At 41.0% G+C, this 19,576-nt stretch overlaps 1 protein-coding gene across 1 annotated transcript in view; it reads left to right on the top strand.

Annotated features, from left to right (window-relative positions):
• The window catches only part of IRS1 (insulin receptor substrate 1), a 48,889-nt gene extending 37,405 nt beyond the window's left edge, over nucleotides 1–11,484 (top strand). The window contains 1 exon segment of the mRNA XM_066193189.1: nucleotides 11,396–11,484. The gene's annotated coding sequence lies outside the window, so the exon portion shown is untranslated.
• The last annotated feature ends 8,092 nt before the right edge of the window (nucleotides 11,485–19,576 follow it).

Raw genomic sequence — 19,576 nt, 5'->3', positions numbered from 1 at the left:
CTTACAGGCAGTGGTGTTACACTCTTAGCTTTGGTACATGTGATAAGTAGAAGAAGATGCATGTTACAGAACAATGTGATAGGCAATATACCTTCTGATAGAATTCTAAACTGCAAAATATATATTTTTGCATGATAACATATTTTCAGAGTTTTCTTTTGTTCCTTAAGTGATTCAAAATGATGAAACATATCTTCAGAAAAGCTTTAATAATATGAAAAATCTGCTGTTGCTGGAAAGCAGATGTACAAAATAACATCAAGATCTCTTCAGTTGCTGTGATGTGTACTTTTTTTTTACCCCAAAAGACCATGAACATGGAAGTTTTATAACAAAATTGCTAGCTATATCTTAATTAAAACCTTCATTTAAGAGAACTGGACCTTCAATTAGAATATTTTTGGCTTTGGCATGAAAATACAGATGGAAAATAGAAATTGGGATACTCTGCCATTGTTCATATGTCCTCTTTAGTGTAGCTTGGCCATTCAGAGTCCCTACCTTTGGAGGTACAGGGAGTTTCCAAATGTATACAAAATTAAAAAAACCAATGCAATATTCTGTTGGATAAGGGGGGAACACAGGAAGAATTTATAGGTAGCTTCTGAAAGCAGAAGTTGTTTTAAAAGGAACTGAGCTGTAAAATGTCTTGAAAACTGCACTGCTGCTGGTCACAACCACTGATTATTTTTTAAATTATATTTAAAATTTTATTTTATAATTTCCCTCTACATTTCAGGCTGCTTTCTTCCATCTCAGGCATATCTTTGATTTGCACTTGCTCCTTGAAGTACAATGCAAGCTTCTGTTTTTAAAGTTACATCTATAAGGCTGAATGGAACATTACCCTCCTTGTTTGACCTCCCACATGCGATACACAATCCATTAAACCTCATGTAATATTTAAGAATTTAATACATTCTTTGCATAACATAACAGTAATAATACTGACAAAACACTGCTCCAAGCAAAACTGCTTATACAAACAGCTGATCTGTGAGCAGTGGAACTAATGAAGCCGTGTTTGCTGTAGATTTTTCTCTTGTATGAACTGGCCCTTTCCCCTCTGCAGCTTCTCTGGAGTATCTGAGCAGCAGTGCTGGGCTGATGAGGGGATGGGTGCAGGGGTTTTGCGTGGGTGCTGACCACCCTGCTCTCCCCTTCAGTTTGGGGAGAGTTTCAAATGTATCATCAGGTACTTTTGTAATCACTGAGACTATCAGCAGGCCAAGTTAGGTACAGATTCTTCTCATGGTTAAGATTGGACTGGGTGGCCAGTGGCCCAAGTTTGTGTGGCAGGTTATGAGAACAGAGAACTTTCTGTTTTAGGAGATTGTAAAGTGCAGTGATACAGCATGATAAGCCTGAATTTTTATATATTTTGTCAAGGTTAATGTCTAGAGGATGTTTTCAGTCACTGATTAACCAAGACTTCTTAATAATATGTGATATTGTGTGCAGATCCTTTAGTGTGCATGCTAAGCCTGTCATCTGTGCTGCTATATGCTTTTAATTTTCAATTGACTTATACTAATAACTTCTAAAGGGCTATCCTTAATGCTGGATTTGACAACTCATGGAAGATTTATGTGTGACAATAGTACAGTGTCTATCATCTAGTGAGATTCTTACTGATACTCTTGTAAGCAACTTTCATTAGATGGAAAGAATTTCACGTGGCTTTTTTTTTTTAAGGTTTAAAATATCTGACTGAAAATTCACAGATGAGAAAAACTTTCACCTAGTTTGACTTTTGCTTGTGTAATTATACAGTTTCATAATGCTGGATTGGTGTTGCAATTAAATAGCTAATGTGACTGTAGATTAGTTTCCCATTTGAAATCATGGCGACTGAACAAGTGAAGGTTGGTCCATTTAGGCTGTTAGTAACTTTAAAATATAATATTGGCAGTCATTCAGGCTTTTAAGATTTTGCTGAATGAAACTGGAAAAAAAACATTAGTAAAATACTTGATTTGTCTAATTGGTCTTTATAATTTGGATTTAATTCACAGCTGTATCCAAATAGGGCTCCCCCCTCCCCAAGTGCCTGCCAGGTGCTGCCTCCTCTGCTCATGTATTTCAAACTTGAGATAGCTTCATTGTTTTGAATGAGATTGTATTTCCTTTGTGCCCTTTCATCACCCTATATTTAGTATTTTCTTGTCACTATGGTTTCTGGAAATAAATTGGATGTCAGTTGTTCTGAAAACCTAATCTATATACAAACAAGTTTTTCAGTGTTTAAATGGTGCAATGAATAGTTTAGCGTGGACTATCTCAGAGCTCATTAAAATGCTCAGCATTGTTTTTGAGGTTAATCCCATTGGAGTCTGGGGTTGATTGCTAATTCAGTGGGAGGAGAAGGGGTAGAGCTCTTTAGCAGTGAAAGCTTGTTTTCTGATGTTGGAATTTTGTTGTCTTTTTTTTTTTCCTGCAGCTAAAAATTATATTGCATGTCGAGTTTACTTAATTTTATATATCTGTTTTAATGTGGAAGAATGCTTGGCTGTATGTAGTCACACTCAAATGTTATTTATTTTTCCAAGCATTGATACTTTTGCCTCCCACCCTCATGTGTATGAGTTGTTGTCGTTTCAGGCCATGTAGCACAAAACATACATTTCCCACACAGAACATATTCTTCAGTTTGTAGGAGTGATCCAGGAATGAGACATTTTTTCAGTTCTTTTTATTCTCAGCAGTGTGTGGCTGCCCAATGTTTTATTTATAGCACCTTGTCCAGATGCTGCCCTGCGTCTGTCTTCATGTGGGCACTGTCAGGACATTACCACCCTGCTGTCTGCCCCTGGCACAGTCTGAACTCTGCTGGCAGGTAGCAGTTCTCAGCTCACAGGCAAGGCACTGAGACACAGGGTGATTAGGGGAGCAAAATGATTCCCTAGATATTCTAGTGACTGTGCATGTTTGAGACTTCATGACTTCCTCCTCCTCACAATAAAATTTCATGTAGGAAGTAGATGGGGTTTTATCTTTTCCTTGAGACTAAGACAAAGTAACTTGGGTAAAACTACAGAGCAAGTCAAAGCAAGGGCAGAACTAGATTTCAGGTCTTTCTGCGTGTAGTTGTGTACTTGTCCAACTGGCTGTAGGTCGTATACCCCAACCACAGCACTTTAGTTTTGGCAGCTTTTGACTGTGGCTGATGCTTTGAATTTCAGTTATCAGCTTAAGTGTCAGAGGAGTCTGAACTCCAGGTTTGAAGTGCTGGGAAGAAGAAGATGCCATGTGACTCTTAGAGAAGTTTTGCAATTTACAGCAGAGAGGGAAGGTAAAAAGGTCAGGTCAAATGAGTGCAAATTACTAGAAATAAAGTGTCAATGTTTGTGGATGTACATGAAAATGCATTCCTACTGGAACAAATGATGCTGTACTCAGTAGTTTCCTAGGATTTCTTATCTTGGCCTACAAAGCAGAAAATAACGTGTCAAAGCAGTTAACGTAATTCATTTAATGTCAGCCTGATGGTGATACCTTAGTGAAAAACTAAATCTGTGGTTAAACTATTGTTTTCTAGTCCAGCTTTAAGATGTAACAAACTTGGCTGTTGCTTTCTGCTTTTTACCAAAGGCGTTCAAAGCACAACCCCTAATTTGTTTTCAGCTGTTTCTGCTGTATATCCTGTTTTTATATTATGGAGTAGCAGACGGTTTCAAAATAATGGAATCTTTCCTTCTACCTTGGCTGTCCAAACTTCTTGGTACAATTTTGTCAACTTTATGATATTTCATTTGTTCTTATCCCTTCCCTGCTTTGTTTTCTTGGCATGCTTTTCACAATGTGTTTTCCAGTACCTCCTTATTAACCTTTTTTGCTATTTAATGCACTGTTGTTTTGAATTGAGGAAGTGTTTCATCCAAAATCACTGCACAACTTCCTTCCCACGCTGCTGCCCAGACGTGCTGCAGACTAGCTACTTAATTTGCACTGGCAGAATTTCAAAGTGAAGGTCAGCTGGCCAGGTTATCCCCCTGCAGGGCTTCTGTATCCCTTCCTAAATGCCATTTTTCTTCTGTCTGTTCTGCGTTTCCCCCTTATTTGTCCATTGGGAGGAAAATGGCTCCAGCAAAGTTGAATGGTGTGACTCCTTCCTTGCTTTAAGCTGTAACTCTCTCTCTCACAATTTAGCATGTATCACAAAAACAGTTTCAAGGCAGTTTAGACTATTTATTTAGGGGTTTTAACATGTCGTCAGAGAAAATAAATCTGTCAGAAAATGAGCATTATAAAGTTGGGTCAGAAAAGCACAGGAGAAAGTGGTAAGGTTTGGCTTCTGGAATGGGGAACTAGCCCAGAGTGCTAGGAAGGCACGTGAAATACAGATTCACAGAAAGATGATGATACTCAGCAGCTGAAATATATTCTGATTATGTGGTTGCTACACTTGGTGTAATGTGTTGCTGAGCTCCACTGCTGATGTAATTTAGTTGATATAATATGAGCACAGCTTCGGTGCACTCAATTTTGATCAAAATTAATTGTGTATGTTTAAATTGCTGACAAGCTGAGGGGATGTGAGTGCATCTAAAGGCACCCAGGTCATCTGACTCCCTATGGTCAAGAGCAGTTGTAATGATTCCCAGCATTGGTGAGTTTATTGAATTCGAAACTGCCATTAACGTAATTCAATTTGAAAAATAAAAGTTCTAAGAAAGCTCCTTTGGAGAACAAATTGCATAATGAAGTTGTTTCTGGGTTCCCCTTGTTAATACTGTCGCTATTTGGTTATATATTTGATAGAGATAGAAACTGAGCAGTGTTTTCTTTTGAAGGATACAGCCATACAAAGTGTACTTACCCGTGCTTTCTTGAACTGTGTGTGGATTATTGGGTCATCATGAGAGGTGTGAATGCCACAGATTCTTCAGGTTTAGACTCTGCAGATTTGGTGGCTGAACAGTACCAATTCCAAAATAATAAGTGATCCCAGTTGTTGAATTTGCAAGTTTATTTGAATCTTAAAGACACAAGCAGTGTTGCCCTGTGAGGACTGAAGCTCTTAACTGTTAGGTGGTGTACACATTTAGGGTGTGATATTGCTCTCAGTATTGCATTCTGGGGAGGAGAGAAGACCTTGGGCCAGCAGTGGGTTTATCTGAAGGATATCAAACACAAACAGTGCTGCCAAGTGTATTAGAGGAGCATTATGAGGAGATTTAGGATGAACTTGGAATATTGATCTCATGAGATCCCTGGCATTGTAGTAACATCATTATTTTCAGTCCTGAAGAAAAGGGGTTTTCTCTCTATTATAAGCTGGACTCAACCTTTAGCTGATTACTCAGATGGACTATTAGTGAAGGAAGGGAAAGATCCAGACCTTCAGTCTTTACAAAATTGGAAGACACAAACATGAGAATCCCATTTATAGCATCACACCTTTTAATGCGAAAGACTCTGCCCAAATTTTTCATTTCATAGGAACCAAAAACCCACAAACCATCTTGGATTTTTGTAACTTGCAACTGCTGGACGCTTGTTTTGTTTTATGGCTTGCTTAGCTGTGCCACCACAAGAAAAGTTGTAGAATTTCTTTACAAAACATGCTATTGAATTTAAGCTCTTTCTTTCTAAACTTAATTGTATTTTGTTTCTTTTAGTCTTCAAAAACCCCAAAAACTCGGTAACTTTTTTCCCCCAAAATTGAAAAGATGAAATATTTAATCAGAAATTCAGTATTTGGTTCATCAGTCTTGTTCAAACCCTAACTGCTGCTGATTTTGTGCAGTAGAGCAGGAGATGCCTTCAATATTTTTTCTACATAGAAACTTTGTGATTTCCTTTTTCCAGTATGTTTTATACCAGTGCAGAGAGCTGGCTGGTGTCCTCTTTATTGGTGGAACCAGGCAAATCCGACCTCCAGCAGCTTCACTCTCTCCCATGCCAGGTGCTCGGGGCAGGCAGTCCTTGGCTTCGTGTCTGTGGCAGCAGCCTTTCATGCTGACCTCAGTGATGGGTTGAGTTTTCTCTTGAATGAGTTTAAATCAGGTTGACATGCTGTGAAGCTGAAATCAAACATACGAATTCTTTGCTGGGCAGAAGCTCATCCAAAGAATGTGTGTGGTTTAGTTTGTGCTTTCCCACTGTACTTACATCCCAGGAAATGGGTTATTAAATGTAAAAACCTGGTTCTGCTCATCATCTTATTTCTAAAGTTCTCATGGTTGTTGTTTTTTCCCACCTTCTCTTTCTGGGGAAAAGAGGAAAATTTTCTGCTCTAGGGAGGATGGCTTTTTTGGTGCTAGTGCTGTACGTGAACTTTGTCTGAACCAATAGCAGAAAGACGGTATCATCTGTAAGTGGTCTTTAGGTTCCTTCCTCCAGCAATGAATGACCTCTGTGAAGACAAAACCGGATGGAAACACCAAATTCAGTTATTCTGCCTTATAGGAAGGGACTTGGTGAAACCGAATTTTCAGTAATTCCCCATTTAAGACGTTCACGGAATAGCTGAAATAGGCATTTTGGGGTACAAGGAAGAAAAGCTTATCTATTAAATGTAGATTATAGCCTGTCAAGTTAAATAGCAATGTTGTAATTACTTTGTTTGGTTCTGTTTGGAATTGCTTTTGTTAGAGCCGGGCTGCAATTAACACACTGGAGCAGCCATTGTTCCTGCCTGCATTCTTTGGCTCTGGCGGCGTCGCTGGGAGTGAGGAAGCGCTGCAGCTTATTTGCATCTCTTTGAAAAGGAGTTACTTGAGCTAGCTTAAATTTTGGTCTGTGTTTTTAATTTATCCGAAGGAGACGCTTCCCGTGCCTGTGTTCTCGGTAGTGATGCCGGGGAAAATGTAAGCAGGCCCTCCTTGTGCTCATCCGTGTGCGGGGCGCGGAATCGGGCGTGGGCTCGGGTCGGGGGTAGGTGCGCAGCGTTTCCTTCTCGCTGCCTCACGTCTCATGCAGATGTCAACAAGACGAGCTGTTAATGAGTTTTTCAAGACTTCTTCATGTGTTTCCTTTGTATCGGATGTCTAAAGACACCCCGTTCTACCTGTCCTGGCAAAGGGTGCCCAAGCTGCATGGAGACCTCGGCTGGTGGAGTCCTCCCGAGGATGTTCATAATGGCTCTCCTTTTGTTTCGAGCTTTTGTTCATGAGCTTTTTTTTTTTATGAGCTAGATTTGTTCATTATGTGGGAAGCCACTGTTTAATCTCCACAGACTATCTATGATCTATATGATCCTAAAGTAAAAAAAAACAACAAACGCACTTGTAAAACCTTGTGTTTATAACTAGTAACTATGACAGGGCGTCTTCAACAAGTCCGTGCTCATGGTTTCAAATGAGGTGTTGATGGGATAGGTACAGTTCTGGAGAATGTGTTTGGATTAACAAGGTGAATGACAGAGCTGCAAAATATCCCCATTTGGGAGATTGAGAAAAAAATCTGCATTTTCTTCAGTTAAGAACCATTTTTTCATTGACCTGGCTCTGTCACCTGTGGAGTTGTTTCCGAAACAGATGGCAGCTGACACTGGAAAGGTGTCACAGTGGGCTGAGCAGGTCTGCTGTTTGGGAGCTGTGTGTTCGACCTGCTGTGTTAATCAGTGACAAAGTAGTTGCATTTATTTGCTGAAATGATGGTGGAACTTCAACAGCAACTTCATGTTATTGAACTGTTTCGAAATTAAATGACCCTTTGGAAGGGCATTTCTATTGGTGTTTTAGGGACAAGACACATTATTGGCTCTTTATAGCAAATGGAAGTTTAAATTGGCTACTGGAACGCCTTTTGCTGGAACATTGCTTCAGTTTTCACTTTTGTTTGCTTTGTTTTATTTTTTCCTCCTTGGTTACTTTCAAAGAGAGTGGAGTGTAAGGAAGGAGTAAGGATTACACTTTAAGTGTAGTTTAGCAACATATCTATGTTATGTATGAAAATTCTGTTTAACTTCAGAAAAGGTAGATTAAGCTGTCTAGACACTTTGCTCTTAGTTCAAAACTTTAAGTACTCTTCTTCTCCAGCTCCCCAATAATGGAAATAAAATGAAATAGCACCTTATTTTTAGTTACTGGATTTAAGAATGAGATTTCAGCGGTAATAGGAACTGCAGCTAGCTGTGCTGTATCCATCCTGGACTGAGAGATTTGGGAAGGAAGCTTTGCCAGCTGGAATGTGCCTCAGTGTTATCTGCATGTGTGTTGTAACAGATGTTGAGCAGAGACTACTTGTCAGAGGTACCTTGTAGGAACTTTTAAAGATGCCTGTTTGTTTCGGTACATTTTTCTTGCCTCGCTAACTTTTTCCATAAAGTCAACCACAAACTGCATTATTGGGGACTCCAGCTGAAACTTGTGGTGAATAGGAAATAGATTGAACACAGGTTTTCCCTTTTCTCGGGTTGCCAACAGTGATGTCAGTAGCTTTAACGATCCTTACCTCAGCTCGCTGCTGTCCTCGCAGTCTCTATTAGAACACTCGTCTTCTGCACTGTTTTGTGTGTTGTTAAGGAAATGCTGATGGCTGGAGGCATCCAGCCGATTACTTCATTCCCAAATAAGGTTCTTTCACCTTAAAGCACACTGCAGTAGCTCACTGAGGAGAGAGGAGATTCAGACTGTTTTGTCAAAAATTGGGAAATACTCTTTTGAAGTCCAACAAAGAACATTTGTATGCTAAAACTGAGGATAGGGCTTATGGCTGTGCATGAGACACAAATAATGGATCCAAGCTTTATAGGTTGAGTGTATTTCCAGTGACCTCGGAGGAGCAGCTTTGCTCTCAGATTGTTTCCTACACATCTTTGTGCATTCCGACAGAACAGGCACCACTGTACTGTAGCAGTGGTGTGGGTTGTCATTCTTGGTTACTCAATTCGTGTTTAGTTGAAAGAGATTGGTCAGAGGAGTTGGGTATGAAAGCCAGTAATTGCAATCAATAATTTCAGATGGTCCTTAGCAAAGGTCCTAGCTGATTTTTTTTCCTTCCCAAAATTAAAAGAAAACAAAAGCTACCAATACATCTTTAGGGAAAAGAGACAGACAGATTTCCATGTTGTACTGCTGAAGATCTGGAGGTGTAAGTACAAGCTTGAAACTGCTCCATGCCCCTGTGTCCTGTCATACCTGCAGCTGACATTTGTGTGAAATTCAGCCTGTACCAGGTCATGTCCTACATGATTCTGGCTCTTCATGCTGTCTCCAACTCTTGGGTATTTCAGGCTTCTGTGATTTTTCACTCCATTTACACATGTGCAGGACTATAATGTACAAGCGTTTGGGTTTCTGTAACTGTGGGTTTCTTCACTTTTCTGAGTGAATTTCTCTAGGAAGTCTTTTGTTTTTCCCCATAGACTTTTTACTCTCTTTCTTCCTCTGCTCTTCTGACTTTGGAATCCAGGAATAAATGCCCTCCAGTAGTGGTTGAGATGACTTCTTGGCCGTATTGATGGAATTGCTGAGGAATTGGATGGGACAGGCCGTTTTGTTCAATGCATGATGTATTTGAGTTTCGATGACCTGAATACTGGTGAAGAGGTGTAGAACTTGGCCCTGATACTTCAGATCATGTATTATTTATACTCTTAAAATCTCTTAGCAGAATCAAGTCTGGCCATGTAGAAAAGCTGTTTCCTCCTCTTGCCCTGTGGGTGCAGGGCAGGTTGGACCTTTGGGCCCTGCTGGGGGCACCCAGCTGTTCCTCTGGCCCTGCTGGATGGCAGCTGGGTGTGGAACACCCACCTGGGATATGCAGCCCACACATCACACACACTTTGCTTCTCCATTTAAATGAAGCCATTTCTCCTTTGTTGCTTGTCTTTATTAATAAAGAATGGCATTACTGGCTAATTTTAGGTCAAATGTAGTTGAAAGCTGCTCAGCTATGTGAAACTGTGTATAGATACTTGGGTAGGAACATTCCAGTAGATTGCAATGTGAGTGCAGAAGAAAGTTGAAAGTAAATAAGAGATCTGTGAGATAATTCTCCAGGGAGTTTTCACAGCGTACCACACATCATTTCCAGGGATAGGCTTTCCTTTCACTTGAAGGACCACACAAAGTAAATTTTGTTTCTTGTGCAATTAAAGAATATAGGACAGGAGGTCTTTTCAGTTTTTTCAGTTTTTTCACTTCAACGTGTCTATGGGAAGCCTTTATTTTGTACTGAGGAAAATGCACTGTTTACCTGTCTCTTCAGGAGCACATTTAACATTGAACATAGGAATAGACCCACTTTTATGTAAAATATGAGTCTTGCTTCAGCATTTTAGCAAAACTACTCAAACGTAAATGCTGGTAGTCCTCTAACCCCAGTTAAAAGACAAATTATATTCATTTCAGTGCTGTGTGGTTCGGTCCCCAGTGGATCTGGCTGGATGTCAGTGGTGTGCAGAGAGGAGCTGGGGCTGTGGTGTGGGCGGCCCAGGGGTGGTGGGCAGTGGGGGACACCAGGGCTGTGTGTGTGGCCAGCCAGTGCCACAGGAGCTCAGGAGCAGTGGGAGGCAGCCCTGGTGCCCCAGCGTGTGACCTCAGCTCTGTGTCCCCCAGCAGGGACCGTGCTCCCCACGGGGCCTGGAGCAGCTGCCAGCAGGACACGAGGCCATCCAGCCCCAAGTGCGTCCTGCTGGGCACTGCCTCGCTCCTGATCAGGGCTGGGACTGACAGCCTGCCTGGGGAGACGCAGCAGAAAGGCAGAGTCCAGAGGACTTGCTGACCCACACTGGTGCACTGTGCTCAGTCAGGGAGGCTGCAGCAGATGAGAAGAACTGGGGGGACAGGGTCAAAGGCAGCTTCTGGCATTCGTTCCCCACTAAACCTGTGCCATGCATTATCAGGATTGCGGGACTTTGTTATTCACCCAGCCCTCTCTCAGAGGGAAGCAGAATGTAGATAAATTCATGGACTTTACCAGGATTTTCTATGTACAATTTTTTTAGAACTTGTGTGTCAAATAGGGAATGGTGATGCTGCACCCTGAATGCTCCATTCCTTGGTTATCCTTCCCAGGCCAGCCGTGGTGTTTGCAGGTGGCCAGGAAGGACTCTTGTAGGGCCTGGCATACAATGAGTCTTTCCTGTAGCTGGTAAAAACACCAACAGCAGGCTGGTGTTTGGAGCTTTTCTTTCTCTTGTTGCAGGAGCTTGTCAGAGTTAATCAGTATGGACACTTAAATTGTTTCTGCTTAGGTGAATCTCTTGCAAGTTTTAAATGTGTTTCTGACTGCTTTGAATTTTATTGCCAACATCTGTTTTAAATGCTTTTGGGATTCACATGCTTGAGTACAGTTCAACTGGGTATGCCACAATTTTTCAAGGTAACACTCAGTTTGAATGATAACTCTTTTCAGACAAAAAAAAAAAGGAGGGGGAGGGAAATAATTGCAGAAAAGTTTTAAAGTGCTCATGATGCTAATTTTCTCTCTCTTTCAATTTCAGAATGATGACCTACACAACCTCACCAAATCCTTCTTTTAAACTCATGGGTATCAAGACTATAAATGTTTCATGCTATCACAACTAGGACCTCACCTCCTCCTCCTCTTCCTCTGTAAATGGGTACGATGCATCCAGTTCAGTTTGTTTACTTTACACAAACCTCAGGAGTTGTTGACTGAGCTGCACATCCTGTGTTGTGCCAAGCAGAAGCACTGTGACACCTGGACAAGTCTCTCTTCATCCTCTACCATAAGGACTTAGCTGGCCACATGAACTGATGTGCCCACCACTACATCATGGTGAGAATGGGTATTTTACTAGCACATTTACACAACTTCATTTGCTGCTGAAAACCTGTATGACAAATCATCATTGTAAATTATTACATACAAAAACTTAATGTTGGTTGAAGAGTATTAAATATTTAACATAGGTTTTGATTTATACATGTACTTTTTTAATTAAAATGTAACTTTTCCTACAGCACATCTTTTTTGATGTGGAACTGAGGTATACTATATTCTGTTGTAAACAGAGTGGGGAACCTGCTTAAAACAAGGCTTCTAAGAATAGAGTAGGGTACTATTCTTGTTTTAAGATTGTAATTCAGAAAATAATATAATACAAGTCATTGGTCCCTGGGCCTTGATTGTACAGTCATATTTACTGATACTATCAGTTGTAAGATAACCCTGATGTTGAACTGAATTCTTTCCAAAAGAAAAATAATTTTGTACTCCTTGTAAAATAATAGTCTGTATTAACTGCAATGAAGACAAACATTACTGTACATGGGTATTTACAAGTGTCAACTTGAATTCGTCAATTGCACAGGAACTGACAAAAAAATCAGAAAAAAGAAATCAAAGTCTTCCATTGTATATATTGTAAAGAAGAAAAACAACAACAAAAAAAACAACCAACAGGAAACCACAAAGCAAAATGAAAACAAAAAAAGGGTGAACTTTTTAAATCGACTCTTTCCCTGGAATGAAAATGTGGGTGTTTGTAAATTCTGGAAATCTCTTTCTATATGTAATAAACTAGATACTGTTTTATCTGCTGTAGTGGATTTTGGGTCTTTTTTATTTCCTTGGTAAGCTGTCTCAAATATCTGAAATTGTCCCACCAGGTTTCTGTAATGTTTCCATAGTTTGTCATTGAGAATGGCTGTGGACCACCACAGCTTAAGAATGAAGTGTAATTAGGTGGAGTAGGGAGTATGCTTCCTTGCATTATTTCACTAAAGCCCTTGTTTCAGTTTTCTGGAGACTTTTCAGGATACAGCCCTCCTTCCGCTGAATTTGGGGGAAGGGTTTACAGCATGTAAAATCACTTGGAAGCCATAGCAAGACTTCAGCATAAAATTCAAAAAGCACAACTCAGATGATTATTTGGAAATCAGTGCAAGAGGCACAACAAGGAAGAATTCTGTGACTCTCCTCTGCTTTACACTGATTCTGTGCAGATGAAAATTCTTTTGCAGAGTCTTAATTCTTTTGGGGACTGGAAAAATACTGAGATCATGGATTTTCAAGTAAAATGTTGTTGAAGTGATAATTGAATTTGAAGCCATGTCAGGTCCCCGTTGGTCCCTCCTGCTTCCTCGAAGCAACTCCATGGACTAGTGCACATTCAAAAGAATTCTTGTTATCAGGAAAAGGCAGGCAGGCACAGCAGCAGCTCTCCCTGCAGGAAGGCTGTCAGCCCTCAAAGCAGGGGTTTCTTCCCCTTGAGATGTTTATGATGTCTGGGATTAGGCTGTGGTTAGTGTGGTGTCCACTTCTGACTGCAGTATAGATGAAGGGGCCATTGCACAGCTGCTCTTCACCTCTCCTATTGCTGGAGGCTTACCAGTCCCTTAGCTCTGCTGCTGATACTGCACGCATAAAACCACTTTGCCCCTGTCAAGTCAGAATATTCACTTAAGGAAGGACTTGTAGCTTAATAATGCTTAAATCATTCCAGATTCACTGGGAACAACTGCAGCAGGGGTGATGCTGGCAGAGTGAGGGTGCTGGTGTGTGGGGAGGCTGCAGCCTCAGAGGGACCTGTGCCTGCCCAAGTGCTGCCTTGTGAAATCTTGGCCTTTGCTGACAGAGCAGTCTCCTCCTAAAGGTTCTTATACCAAGCAGTAGCAGACAAGAGGCTTTGCTGCTGTTTTATATAGGAAGGGGCGACTGGATGTGGAGTAGCTCACCTGTTACCCTTGATGAGCAGTGATGTGGATTTTTTCAAAGAACCTTTAATACCTAAGAAGGCAGCACTTGCTTTAAAAAGAAAGCCACATGCATCAGACCAGTATTTAAATTTCCAAGTTACCCATTTTAATTTTATCTTAAGCCTTTTTGTTGTTGTTGTTGTTGTTATTTTATGAGATTTATTTGCAATGAAAGCTTGCATATATTCTGAAGTAAAAACATAAGAACAACTCACCCTCAACTCCTTTGCCCAGTCTTCTCCATCTTAGTGAATTAAATTAAATGTTCACTGTGTTGATTTGGTTGCTAAATATTAGCCTGTGTTGATGTTTAAGTGCCTTGCATAGAAAAGCATTTAATGTCCATTGTGTTTGCATTGTTCCAGGCAATTTGCAGAATCTGGCAGTTCCTAAAATCACAAGTTTGGAGGTGCTGGAAGCCACTGTTAAGGTTTAAAAGGCCACCAGTGATTCATTTAATGTTGGGAGGAGTATTTCACAGTTATACCTCTGTGGGCAAATTTTGTTCATAGAACAAAAGTGTAGGAATTGACAGTGGTCATTAGGGATGGCAGGGGGGATAGTGCTGATCAGGTGGGTTTCCGTTCGTCTTAGTGATAACACATGGGCAGAGAAGGAGCTTGTTAAAGATGTTAATGTTCATAGGGCTTACGTTAATCATTATTGTTTCCTGAGTAAAATTGAAGATGCCTGTTCAGCAAATGTTTTGAAAAGACTTTTGTAACAAAGTGCATTCATAACCAAACCTAAAACTCTTGATTATTGCATAGATTTATTCTTATGAATTACAAACTTTAATAAAGATATGATTATGAACTAAGCCCTTTTAAATTAAAGCATAAATGCCTCAAAAATACAGTGCTATACTATCTTATCCTTTTATGAATTCTTTTGCACTGTGCCACAGAACAGATTGTCATTTCTCTAAGTTTGAAAATGAGCACATGGGATCAGTCCTAGATCAGCTGGTAAAACTCAGATGCTCGGGAGTTTATGTTGCTTTTAATTTTTTTCAAGTGGAAGTTCCTGGTTATTATTTGAGTTCCTTTCTGGCACCTTTACTGGCACAGCTTCAGTGTTCAAAAATTCTGTACTGAATGCATTTTATTAGTGCTATTGGTTGAAAATTAGAGAGGTTGGAAAAACCATTTGAAGCAGTCTCCAGGAGCACAAGGAGCATTTATACACTTGGGTTTTGCCAAAGATTACTGTGTTCAAGCTCAGTTTGATTGAGTTGATGTGTTTGTTGTGGAACTCTAAATAAATTTTTGTCCTTCTAGTATTTGATACTAAACTCTTTACTTAGTATTTAAATTACACCATGTCTTCCATAGTGTTGTTTTGGGGTTTCTTCAGTAAAAGTACAAATTCAGAAAGCAAAAAGAGCGCTCAGGCCATGTTTATAAGCAGGTTCTGGTGCTGTAGCCTTACTTTGTGCGTATTTAAGAACCAAGCACTGTGTCCATCTTGCTGCCAGCTGACTTTGAGCTGGAGCTGTTTTGGTGCCCTCTGTTTCACTGCAGGGCTGGGTCAGGAGCAGAGTGTGCCTGGGTGTGTGAGTTGTGTAACCGCGGCGCAGCTGAGCGCGGCAGCCGGAGCAGCCTCGCGGGTGTTCCTGCAGCGATTCGCTGACTCCGGTGCTGGGGAGCAGCTTGACTACAGCATTCAACTGCTCCTTGAATCAGTCTGCTTCTTCTGCAGCTTCATTCACCTAAATGAATTTTAAAATTTCAGTTTAAGGAAACAATACTGAAAATAAAGCAGTTATGGCAAATTTTTGCCCATCTTCTGTGTGGCCTCCCAGCTGTCTTTGGGTACAGATGATTTGGGGGGTTTTTTGGGGTTGTTTTTTTGTTTGTCTGATTTCTTTGCAAACTTTGAGGCTAGTTCAGTGGTGATAGGGAAGTGTAAATACTGTAAAGTGACAGTATTCACCCTTGTCCAGTTCACCTTGTATTTATCTGCTTATCAGTATTTTCATTGGGATGTGACTTCGAAGCTACTGTAAAGAAGTTGTTTGTGAACTTAGCAGATCCCCATTAAAAAAAATGTGAAAGAAAGTTCAGGACTTTCAGTTTGGAGAAAAACTTCTATTTTGTCTTTGCTTCTTTAATGTGATACTATTCTCAAAAAAGAGGAAATGAGGAATCTGTGATTTCCAGATTATGTTGAAAGAAATTTATACGTAAGAGGAGAAGGTGGAGGCCATTCAATGACTACTTGAGGAAGCAGGTGTTATGCTAACTTCTGTATTTAAATATTTTCAGGTTGGAAGTTTTTGCTCTACATTTGGGATAGCAGTAACAGGATAATTGAATATTAATGTGTGCTTGCAGTGGCCAGTCTTGGATGTCACAGAAAACAGCCCAAGAACTCTGCATGTCTGCTGTGAGACAGAGTAAGGCTGGGTGGGAAGCCTCAGGGGGGAAGGGTGGAGGGAGAACTCAAACACTGTGCCTTGTGAAGCTTGCTGGGGACAGGTTTTTTGTAAAAGGTTCCATGCCATCCTGGATTCCTGTTCTGAATTGGTGGATGGTTTGAAAATTGGAACTTTATGTTACTGAAGGGGCCTGGAAAACAATCTGCTGGGAAGTCCCCCTAACACTCCACAACCTATGGAAAAGCTCTGCTTGGTGGGATCCCCAAAACTCCTGTTTCTGCTGTATTAGGATATTTGACAATTGTATTTGGAGATGGATGAAAATAAAATAAAATAAAATGAAATAAAATGAAGTAAAATAAAATAAAATAAAATAAAATAAAATAAAATAAAATAAACAAAATCAATCTGCCTTCTGTAGATGTTGAATACCTCTCAGAGAAATCAGTGTCTGTAGGCAGATAAACTGTATTGAATCAGAACAGCAAGAAGTGGAGCTGTGCTGTGTCATGGCTTGATAAAATGGTTCTGCTTTTTCAACCAGTCTTGGACTCTACTTCTGTCTACAGAAATTGAAGTGCTGGTTAATTTGAGGAAAATGACCTGCCTGGAGAACTCACCTACAGTGTTCATAGAGGATAAAGCATTGCAAGGATAAACCATTAGAGCAGCAGTGCTGCTACAGAATTGATAAAAAATTAAAACAACCAGATAATGTCTGATATTTTTACCACTAATTTTTGAAGAGGAAAAGTTGTGACTTAGAGGTCTGCTCCTGTCTGTCCGTTCAAATGCCTGTGGTATTGAATATGGCTGTCACAATCTGCGCCTTTCTTTTTACTTATATTTTTTTCATTTCAAAATCAGTCTGGCACCTTTTGGCTGCTGGATGTCACAGCTGAACCCTCCTGGAATATCAGGGAGAGAGAAAGTCCCTTCTGGCACGTGGCTCTGCTCATGGGGCTTTTCCCAGGGTCCATATCTCAGACTGGGAAGTGAGAGCTCTTCCTCCTCTTGTTTGTTTGTTTGATTTTGGTTTTTTTTTTTTTTTAATTGTAATAACCAGTTATTAGTTAGATTGAATAAAATGTCAGTTTTGTTGTGAATTATTTGCTGTCAGTAAAGTACAATAAAGCTGAAATGTCAGGGGGTTTATCCTCAGGTTATTGTGGACATGTCTACGGTCCTGCTCAGTTTCATCATTGCAGCGGCAGTGCTTTGGTTTTCCACCTTTTTGAAGATGGACTGAAAGAAGAAATGATAATTTTAACTATCTATCAATTTACAGTTTTACCTTCAGATTGTGAATTTTAAAAAGCAGTCCATTTTTCTTTACACTGTTTAGAAATTTCATTAAGGCAGGAGTTTGAGAGCAAGACAACCCCCAAATTTCTGGCACACCCTGATTCTGCAGTCAGTTGAGCTGGGTGCAAGGCAAACTTGTCACTGTTTCTTCCTCAGTCTGTATCTTTTGAAGTCAAGGCCAGGTTGGCTTTTGTTTTTAAACGGCTGATGGAAATAAGGTGAGTTCCAGTTCCCGTGGTTGTGACCTCAGTCCAAAACATGCATTTGAGCCCGTGCAGGGCCAAAAAGTCATTATTCGTCCTTTAAATTACTAACTTCAGAGAAAAACTGTTGTCTTCTAACACTGATGTCTTCAGCCACCGCTGTGGTTCCGTTGCAGCGGGGTTTGGTCATGGTTCCTCCGGAGCAGCCCCGGGGCCTCTGCGCTGCCGCTGCCGGCTTGGCCGCCCTCCTCCTCCTCCTCCTCCTCCTCCTTCTCCTCCTCCTCCTCCTCCTCCTCAGCACTCCCAGCCGCCCTTTCCCCACACGGTCTGGCTTTCCTCAGCCACCTGGCTGTGATGTGGCTGCTCCTGCCAGCCTGCCCTTATCCGCAGCGTGTTTTGCTTTAATTGCAGCCTCTTCACAGCGAGCCTGTGACTGTGGGAACGCAGCCCGCTGGTGGAGAGTGTCCGTCTCCTTCAGCCACGCGTCGGTGCCACCCCAGCGGGGTCAGGGAAAGGAAGCTGGAATTCTCTGTCCTAGGTCTGCCTGGAGGCAGTTTGCCTGGATTTCTTCCCTGTTAGGCTGTGTGAAGTGGCCTGGTAATCTCTTGGCTCATCACCAGTGTTCCCAGTCATGTGCGTAATCCTGAGGGTTGTCATCTGAGGTGAAAGATAAGGAGAAGGGCCTGAACGTGACACGTGGATGTGAAAGATCAAGAGTCTTTTGGTCGGTGTGTTATTTTAAAATTAGAGCTGTTTAGTTTTGCCTCTTCCAAAGCATTATATGAAGGTGAATAAATAATTTGGTATTATTGCGTTGGTTTTGCGTATGCAAAGCAAAACCGAATTTTACCTTCTTCGTTGAGGTGTTAGAACGATTAAGTAATGAGTAAGAATTACTTAACTCCTGTAGTGTTGGGTTACAAAGAAATGCTGGTAACGAAGCTAGAAGCTCCGTAAACTGTGTCCTTGCAGAACAGCAGTGCTGTCCAGCCCCTTTTGTCCCTCCAGATTACAGTGTCCACTTCAGTGCTTCCTCTGTTCTGTTTAATGCCATCTCACTCGCTCAGAAAACTCAGCTGCTGGAAAGTTTCCTTCTGTGTTTAGTCCCTTTCACTCCTGAGTTTCATTCTAACCTGCACAGCCAAGGTGTTCTCACCAGAAGACAATCAGTTCAAGCCTGGTCTGCAGTTCTCAACCCTCTTCCTTGTTACTCAGCTTATCCCTGACCCAGGAGGCTGCTGCTATTCAGGAGTTCAGAGCCCACTAAAGGTTCATCAAAGTGATCTCTACTAAACAAAGGCTATAAACCAAACACAGAAGCTTAAGCAAGTGTATCCTTAAATTAAGAATGGCTCTTCAGACACATAAGTGCTTTGGGGAGGATGTGTTTGTTATTCCAGCAGTCTCATTGTGAGAGCTGGAGCTCTATGAAATGCAGATCTTCAAAGCTTCCTTGAATATATGATGCCTACGATTGTCCCTGTCAAAACAGAAGTCTCTTTTAAGGTCACAGTCAGCAAGTTTTCTTCCTCCTAATACCTCTTCCCTTGGATGCTTCAAGGAGGGAACTTCTTATTGTTGAACTCCTCACCTCTTCACCTTACCAGTGAGCTCCCAGTGCCTTTCTGAACTTTTCCTTTGCTTTCCTCTTTTCTGTGAAGCACTTTTATCACCTGAATGTTCTTTGACTGCCAATGCTGACTCTGGGGACAGTGCTGCCTTTGTGAAACAAGCCAGCAGAACTTTCTGGAGACATCCTGTGAGCAGCATTGGCTTGAACTTAAATGACCCAAGAACAAGGGAAAGTGTGAAATCCTTAACTTGAATTTGCCGTAGTAGGCAGTGGGTCCTAAAACCACAGGCTCTTCAGTTTTACTGTGAGTAAATGGACTTATAGCATAACTATTGGGGAGGGGAGGGGTAAAGGAGGGGAAATAAGATTATTTTTTCCACATAATAGAATTATTTTGATCTTAAAAGATTTGGTCTTCTCTGGTATCTTCAGCTGGAAATGAAGCCCTGATAGAATACTGGGAGGGTTTTACCTGCTGGAGTAATTTTGACCCTGACTA

The sequence above is a fragment of the Chamaea fasciata genome, unplaced genomic scaffold (genome assembly GCF_029207755.1).
Source record: "Chamaea fasciata isolate MVZ Bird 193981 ecotype frontalis unplaced genomic scaffold, bChaFas1.0.hap1 SCAF_11, whole genome shotgun sequence".
In the NCBI taxonomy this organism is placed as follows: Eukaryota; Metazoa; Chordata; class Aves; order Passeriformes; family Sylviidae; genus Chamaea; species Chamaea fasciata.
The sequence above is the reverse complement of the archived record's forward strand: the minus strand, read 5'-3'. Positions and strand labels throughout refer to the sequence as shown.